We start from the raw sequence: 9,167 nt of genomic DNA, 5'->3' as shown, positions 1-9,167 counted from the left end.
TTTTATTCCTATATGTTTAAGAAATTAATGCTTAATATAAAATAGTCAAAAAAGATTATCCAGTATTAATTATGATTACCATTTGGTGTATAGGCTTTCTATGTATACTGATACATAAATATTTTTAAAACTATGATCAATATGTTTCGATGACTTTATATTTTTTTTTCAGTAGGGAGGTTGAAATTATAATTTTGAATCAGTAAAGCTTATTCTATTTAAAAGACATGCCAAAATGTATTTAATCGCTTTCTTTAAGAGTGACATGTAGGGGGCACCTGGGTGGCTCAGTCGGTTAAACGTCTAACTCTTGATTTTGGCTCAGATGAAGATCTCAGGGTTGTGAGATCCAGCTGCTGGGCATGGAGCCTGTTTAAGATTCTCTCTCTCCTTCTTCCTCTGCCCCTCCCTGCCCTCTGTCTCTCTGTAAAATAAAAAATAAAATAATAAAATAAATAAATAAAAATTTTTAAAAAGCGTGACATGAAGAAGTTGTATTCAATATTCAGATATTGTAGACAATGTCAATAAGATCATCTTGATATATAATTTATGGTTTATTTGTTCAAACCTTTATTGCATGTTTCTGGAAGGAAGTTCCTGGGTTAAAAGGCATTCCTACTTTGAAAAATATATATATATATATATTTTAATCTGGGAAAAGTGTGTTGATTTGCTTTTATACTGACTGTGAATGATTTTGTCCACTTTCTTACCTCTTTTACAACACCAGCCTATTCCAGGTGTTTAGATTGTGGAAACAATGTAGATACAGTCCTGAATCCATTATGAATAAGCATGTACATTACGACCCACAGCCAGAAAACAAAATGAAACAAAACACTTTGCACTGAGAGATAAACTATAAATAATTGGATCACTCTGTTTAGTTGTAGTCTCCAAACTCAATAAAACCCAGGCATTTTCTATAAATTTCTAGTTCTCTAATGAAAAAAACTCTATCCTTGATTTTCACACAGCTCTTATTTGAAGAAAGGACTTTACCTTTGTGGATATGATGATGACAATGTGAGAAAATTAGTGTTTTGTTTTTGCTTTTGTTTTTTTATCTTCAACAAGCTAACTATAAACTCAGTGTATTTGATAATTCTGCTGTACGTTAATTTTTTTCAATAACTGTTTTCTTTTTAGTTTGATGACAAGTGCTTTTAATTTTTAAAAAAATTTTTAAAGATTTTATTTATTTATGAAAGAGTGAGAGAAAGAGAGAGAGAGGCAGAGCAGAGGGAGAGGGGTAAGAGACTCCATGCTGAATATGGAGCCTGAAAAGGGGCTTGATTCTGCCACCCTGAGATCATAACCTGAGCCAAAATCAGAATCAGACACTCAACTGACTAAGCCACCTAAGTGCCCCAATGACAAGTGCTTTTAAAGCTTGAACTTCTTTTCAAAAAAGATGTTTAAAGCAAACTTTTTTTTTTATATAAATGTTTTGGTCTCTGTTATCTTTCACAGATGTTTGTCCATCTCGTAGGTTAAAAAAAAAATGATTTTTTTAAGTTTAAAGCAGGTTACATACTGAATTACTAGGCATTTCAACATCCTTTTATAGATCAATGCTTCATTTGTGTTTACCCTCTTGCAATGTCTTTTATATATCTCTATCTCTGTTCCTACTGAGTGTTTTTTAAACTGGTAACATTGGTTTCCTTACCTGAAAAATGTTGCTATTTGCCACATATGACACTGATTTTATTGTTTTGCTTTTTTTGCCAATCACTTAAAAATATTTTTTGCGGTCAAATCCATCTTCACATTTTCTTGCAATGTTTTGTGTTTTAGAAAGCCTTTTAAGCCCCCAAATTTGAAACATTTATCTATTTTCTAATGTTACGATCTTATTTTTAACATTTAAGTTATTTACTATTTGGCTTTCAGCTTAAGGAGAACTGGTTTCAAGTACCAGCTTTGTCCTTTACTCATTCAAGGTCTGGACAAGTTCAGTGTTTTTTGAGGCTCACCACCTCACTTTTAAAAGGATGTTGGTAGTTTCCAACCTCTAGGTGTTTATAGAGATTAATTAGATAATGCATATATGTAGTTTAGCATACTTCCTGTTGATAGTATATAATAAATAATGAGGAAGAGGATTTATGGGTCATACATAATACGAATGTACATAAGTATATGTAGATCATGTATGTACCCAAAAAGCTATAATTTACCAAAAACTTATTTAAATGTAGAAATTTAATTCTTTGGGCAGTCAAGACATACACAACGTCAAACATATATGAATAAGTCTTGGAAGTAATTTCGTTACATTCAGTCCCGTTTGGAACAGAAAGGCAAATGAAACTGCTCATGAACGCTGGATAGACAGAGAAACTTCTTGTGCATGAAAGCAACTCTGAACTTTGGAGTCTTAAGTCTTTGTTCTACTACCCTTTTTAATGGAATGATACGATAAATAATGAATGGCTAACAGTGATGGCAGATCAACAGGCAAAGATAAACACAAAAATGATACAAGACAGAGTGTTCCTGTTCAATTTCCTCCAAGTAGTTGCAGATTTAGATTGCTTCTAGGCATCCAGGCATTTGAGCTATCACCAGGAATATCTAAATTGCTTTCTCACAGGTTCTACAAAGCACTCTCTTTACTTTATCTACTCATTTTAGATGGCACCTCATTGAATTTCTCCTAGCCAATTTACTTTCTGCAAAGCTCACATTTCTCTTACAATAGAGAAATTTCTTTAGCTCTACTCTTTTAACTTTAGCTTAATAGCATGGGGGCTTTCGTTAAGTTTCACTGTCAGCAGAACAGCACAAATTTAACATTTACGTGATCCATTTCTACTAAATAGGAAAAGGAGAAAGCGTTATGCCAAGGGCAATGTGGATATTAATTTTCTCTATGGTTTATACAATTACTTGAATGCATCCCCAAAGAAAACTAATATATTGATCAAACCTAATTAGCTTTAATTTAAATAAAACCATAGCATGAGTTACTAGTAAGCTTTAGAAAAATAAAAGGTTTAAGTGAAAATAAGCCATGCGAATTTAGAATTCAGACTCATCTGACATACAAAATCTCTAACGTATGAGCAATAGGAGACCAAAATTCTAATGTTATTATAGAAAAATTATTTAATGACAAAAATATTAAATTCTAATTGTTTTTAAATTGCTGTTATATAATATGTTTTATATAAGTATCCATATTTAGTTTTTTCAACAAATGGAAAACTAGAAATAAAAAAAAAATCAACAATAATACCATCATCCAAAGATAAAGAGTAAGAGTAATACTCTGGTGATTCTTCTTCCAGACTTTCCTGTAGGGAAAAGTGTGCACACACACACATGCAATGTTCATTCCACTTACTCAGTTTAATAATCTTTTTTTTTTCATTTCACATGAACTTATTAAGATGTTTTCCTGTCATTTCTTCATGCAACAAATATTTACGTAACAAATATCATTTGCCACAACAATGCTACTTAGGTTGTAAACAAAAATTTATAGAACAGTAATTGTTACTCCCTTGTGGAATTTTTATTCTGATTAAGCAGACAGCCAATGAACAAGAACAATTGAAGAAATAACTAAAAAAATATATTTCTGTGTATTTATGTGGGCATAATTACAAATAATTAAGGAAATTACGAATAAAAGATAATCACGAACTGAATGGAATAGCTACAAAAATAAGGTGGCTAAAGATGATATTTTACAGGTGACATTTGTGCTGGGCTTTGAAATATTAAGAAAGAGCAACCTGACAGTCCTACACAGCAAAAGCTTTATTTTGGGAAAGCTATAAAAAGATACCAATTCCACTGCACATGGTTAGAGCTTAGAGTTGAGGCCACTGGCTGGCCTATGACTCACAATTGTAGGTAGGACACCACAAGAGGGCCAAGTATTTGGCTAACATCACAAGGGTCTCTGGCCCAATGAGTGGAGTTTGATAGTAATTCTTGCTACAGTTACAAAGAAAGAAAGAAAGAAAGAAAGAAAGAAAGAAAGAAAGAAAGAAAGAAAGAAAGAAAGAAAAGGAAGGAAGGAAGGAAGGAAGAAAGAAGAAAGAAAGAAAGAAAGAAAGAAAGAAAGAAAGAAAGAAAGAAAAAAAGAAAAAAAGAAAAGAAAGAAAAAGAAGAAAGAGAAAAATGAAAGATACTAATTCCAGAGTCTACTGGGAAAGAAGACAGAAGAGGATGTAGTTAGGCAGAAATCAAGTCATTCAGGATCATATTTTTTCGTTTTCTAGTAAGATTGAAACACATGAATTGAACTAACTTTTGACTCCTTTTGGCCAACAGAATGCAACAGACATGATACTGTGCCTATTCTAGCTCTAGGCCTTAAGAACTTTAGACTACTATTGTCACTCATGAATCCAGTTGTCATGTAAGGAGTCGAACTGCCTAAGAGCATGACACTGTGAGGAGGCCCTGGCTAGCCGCAACCAGAGGCCATATGGAGGAAGACTGAAGCATCAGACATAAAAGTAAAGCTCTCTGCCATGTTCCAGCCCAGCTCAGTCACCAGCTGAATACAGCTAATTGAAGAGCCCCTGCTAATAAGATATAAAACATTTCACCCAGTCAATCCCTGCTCAAAGTCCTGACAAACCAGATTATAAAAAGTAATAAAATAATTGTTTTATGCCACTTAATCTGGGGATGGTTAGTTACACAGAAATAAAGGCAACAGTAAACCTGTACAGGCAGACCTCATTTTATTGCACTTCACTTTATCATGCTTTGCGGATATTGCACTTTTTTTTTTTTTTTTTTTTTTTTTACTAATTGAAGGTTTGTAGCAATCTTGGATCAAACAAGTCTAAAGACATCATTTTTTTAACAACATTTGCCCACTTTGTGTCTCCGTGTTGCGTTTTGGTAATTTTCACAATATGTCAAGCTTTTTTATTATTATTATTTTTGTTGTGGTAACCTGTAATCAGTGATTATGACTCCCTTAAAACTCAGATGATGGTTAGCATTTCTTAGCAATAAAGTATTTTTTAAATTAGGGTATGTACATTTTTTTAGACACAATGCTCTTGCACACTTGATAGACTACAGTGTAGTGTAAACATAAATTTGTATGCAGTAGGAAATAAACAAAAATCAATTTGACTCACTTTATTGTGATGTTCTTTATTGCAGTAGTCTGGAACCAAACCCACAATATCTCCGAGGTATGCTTGCCTTATAATATAATGTTATATAGCAGCATAAAATAAAATTATATTCTACAGTGTTCTACACTGCACCATAATATAATTTCAGGTAGTGAGATTATTTGCTCATCTTTACTAAACAAATATGATCTATTTACATGTAAAATCATTTTATTTATTATGCATGGTTCTTTTATAGTAATAAACTTTTGCTCTTAGGAAATTTATATTAGCACAAAATACCTATTAGCAAAAAGGGTTTAAAAACATAGATGGCTTAACTTAACACCAAAATTAATTTTTCTACAAAATTTTTCTAAGGTTCTGTTAAAGTAAATTTAGTGTAGCTAAACAGTGAGTTAAAGTGAGTAGCAATACAATTTAAATATATGCATTATTTGAGTTGACTTAGTTTTGCCAAGGAGACATGAACTGTAGTTTTCTGTCAATAGCAACATGATTTTAAGTTCAGAACCTCTTACATATTCATATTTACCTTTATGGTCTTTAGCAGTGAATGTCATTTTATGAACAAGTGTTGGGAAATATAATTGAAAAGATGTGACTGCCAGTTGACCTATGAGCTGGACCACAGCACTTGGAGGCTCCTCATCCCCTCCCCTGTCCTTGGACTGTGGTTCCCTTGTCTTTCCTGCTCCCAGAAGCTTCTCCAAGGATTTAGCTTTGAGATGGTGACGTGGTATTGAGAATAAGTGCACAGTATAACCCAGTTAAGACCTCTTCATAAAATTGTAAGATTTAGCAGGCAGTAGAGGGGATCCATTGGTCTTGCTGCCTGAAAAGCCTCACTATATAAGTTTCATTTGCTTATTAAAACTGCCACCTACCAACCTAGAGTGCTCTGCCTCTTCTTTGGTCTCTCCCTCCCCTCCATGTTGGGGGACAGTTTTAAATTACACCCAGGAAGTTCCTGAGAGTGTTGTGAACCAACAAGTGAAATAGCTGGAAATAACTTTATTTTTTCTCTGCGTATTTAGTATTAATTAATTTCCATTCATAACTCTATGTAATGTAGAGTTGTTTCAATGAGATTGCTGAAGTTAAATATAATTAATAGGATGAAAAGTCAGTGACAAGAGAATTCCTTATGCTGACTGACAATGTGGTCTCCTAGTGACATAAACTGAACATGTGACACCACAGCTATGTGGCAAAGTCTACATGACCCTCAATGACACCACCTTCTGATGTTCATGCTTGTGTAATACCCTCTTACTGGGTGTAATTGGGTTCTATGACTTGCTCCTAACACAGAATAGAGCAATGGATTCCTCTGCTATGATTAGGTCACATTTTATGTCAAAAGTGATAGGATGTCACTCCTGTGATCATGTTATATGAATCTCCATCTCACTAAATTTACTCTTGCTCTCTCCTGCCTCTGAAGAAGCAAGCAGACAGGTTGTGAACAGCCCATGGAGAGGCCTCCATGGCAAAGAACTGTAGGCCACCTATCGGAGCTCACAGTCTTCCTGCCACAAGGACATACATTCTGACAACAACTGGAATGAGCTTGGTAGAGGATTCTTCTACAGTTGAGCCTCCAGATAAGAATACCACCACGATTGTGAGACCCGGAGCAAAGAACACTGCTAATTTGTGCCTACACTCTGACCCATGGAAATGGAGAGAAAATAAACTTGCTTTGTTTCAAGCACTAAATTTCTGGTAATTTGCTATACAGCTACGGACAACTACGTGTGATATACCTTTGTTTAGATAAGTGCTGTTCAGGAGAAATAAAATTCCAGCTACATATGTAATTACAAAAATAATAAAAAGAGGAAAAATTAATTTTAACAATGCATTTCATTTATATATTATATATTTATATTGTTTTATATGTTGATATAGCATATTAGATATTACATAAATTAATCTGATTATAATAGTAAAGATATAATAGATCATGTTTAGTATTATTCATATATTATGTATTTATATTTTATTTTACCCAGCATAGTCAAAATATTGTCATTTCAATATGTAATCAATATAAATATTATTAATGTTATATATATACATACATTTTTTTCATATCAAAACTTCAAAGTCCAGCGTGTACTCACACAGCATATGTCAATTCAGTTACTATATCTTTATCATAAATGATTACTCTGTATTTAAGTTTTATAAAATATACCTAAAAGCTTTATATTAGTTTTTGAATTTAAATTTAAGTTAATTAAGAAAAAATTTAAGTTAATTATTTGGTGAGCATTTTATAATTTATATAAATGTTGAATCACTATTGTACAACCGAAACTAATATAGTATTGTATGTCAACTATACTTCAATTTAAAAAAAGAAAAAAATAGTTCATTATAATTCGATAAAATTGCAAATTCTGTTCATCACATCAGACATAATTTTAGTACTCAATAGCTACATTAGTAAATGGCTACTAGCTACCATATTGAAATGGGGAAGAGTTAGATTATGGATTTCATGGCCCTGTGTTCTTAAGCCCATTCACATTTAAAGTAATTGTTCTAAATTTTGTGATCTCCAACGATCAAAATGGGTTCTTATTGTCAATGCAGTTTACCAGAACACCACCCACTCACCTCAATCTGATTCAGTAGATTAGTAGTTCGATTAGGTAATTAAGGTGCAAATCACACTCTGAGAAAGCAATGGTGATGGAAGTTATAGGGAGCAAAGGTGGGGTGGGGAATGGAGATTGGTTTGCCTTAATGCTTAGAGCTTATGTGGGTATCATATACTCCAACCCTTTTTGGCTTATAGATAGCATTTTAGCCCTAAAACCATATTCCTGGGAAATGAAAAGAAAACTCAAAGAAAGAAATCCTAAAGAAGAGACTGTGCCCATATCTTGTGCAGAAAAATAACGTTTCTCTTTGCCCCAATTTTAATGGAAATGTATCAGTAAAGAGGAACTTTGAACTGCACCTAGGGTTTGGAAAATGCCCATATCACTGCTTCCTTGCTTATCCCTATTTCAATTACTTTCATTTTCAAGTTGCCATTCATCCGTTTGACACTTAAAAATAAATGTAGAGCAAAGCTTCATTCTTATCTTAGCTTTATGTTATTCTTGATTTATATCTAAATCCTAAGAGATCTCATCTACATCTAAAATTCCTGCTACCACTTATATGCTGATGAATACCAAAACTTTATTTTTCTAGATCCATATTTGTAAATTGTACTTAACTTGTCATCAACATTCGAATGACTCACAGTTACCTCAAACTCAATGTCTAAAATGACACTTATTTTTACTTTCAATTATGCTTAATTTTCTTTCTTTATTTTCTCTCTTCCTAAACGTACTACTATCCACAAGTTAAAGCCAGACATCAGTGCTTCATTCTTGATTTTTCCTTCTCATTTTCTCCTTTACTCATTGAAGTCTAGTATTTTATTTGTTTCATAGCTCTCGAACCATTTCTCTTCTTTCTGTTTCCACCATCATTGCTTTGTTATTTACGTACAACTTCTTATAAACTTCCATGTTAATTCTCTGGCTGTTAATTCTGCTTATTTTCTTGCTTTAACTAGCCTTTATTGTGCCTCTGCATAAAGTGGCACTTAATAATTTTAGAAAAATTTTTATCTCCCTAGTATAATTCACAAAACCACTGATGGCATAAATCTCACTTATCTCTGGCTTCATTGTCTTTGTCTTGTGCAGTGCCTGCTGCGTATCCTGTGCACATAAAAATGCAGAAAGTTTATTTGGTTTCTTAAAAATCAGATAACCTACTTTTTTCCCTTTTACTTTTATTGGTATTTCAAATATTCACTTAAAATTAACCAGGAAATTTACTTGAAAATGGCAAATATCTGATACTCCTCATTAAATGAAGTTATTTACAAATCTATATTAATTATGTAAATAAAATTATCATTGTAACTATTTTAACATAATAAGCCAATATTTTTAAAAGTTTTATTAGAGGGTTTTAAAAAATTAATGTTATGTTTTTTATTATGTGGCAGTCCAGCATGACATAGTGGAC

The 9,167-nt window shown here is 32.7% G+C and overlaps 1 pseudogene; it reads left to right on the top strand.

Moving 5' to 3' along the window:
• The first annotated feature begins 3,815 nt into the window (after positions 1 to 3,815).
• Positions 3,816 to 3,962, top strand: LOC117804506 (annotated as a pseudogene).
• Positions 3,963 to 9,167: the final 5,205 nt, after the last annotated feature.

The sequence above is a fragment of the Ailuropoda melanoleuca genome, chromosome 11, assembly GCF_002007445.2.
Source record: "Ailuropoda melanoleuca isolate Jingjing chromosome 11, ASM200744v2, whole genome shotgun sequence".
NCBI lineage: Eukaryota > Metazoa > Chordata > Mammalia > Carnivora > Ursidae > Ailuropoda > Ailuropoda melanoleuca.
This window is presented reverse-complemented; position numbering and strand designations above follow the sequence as displayed.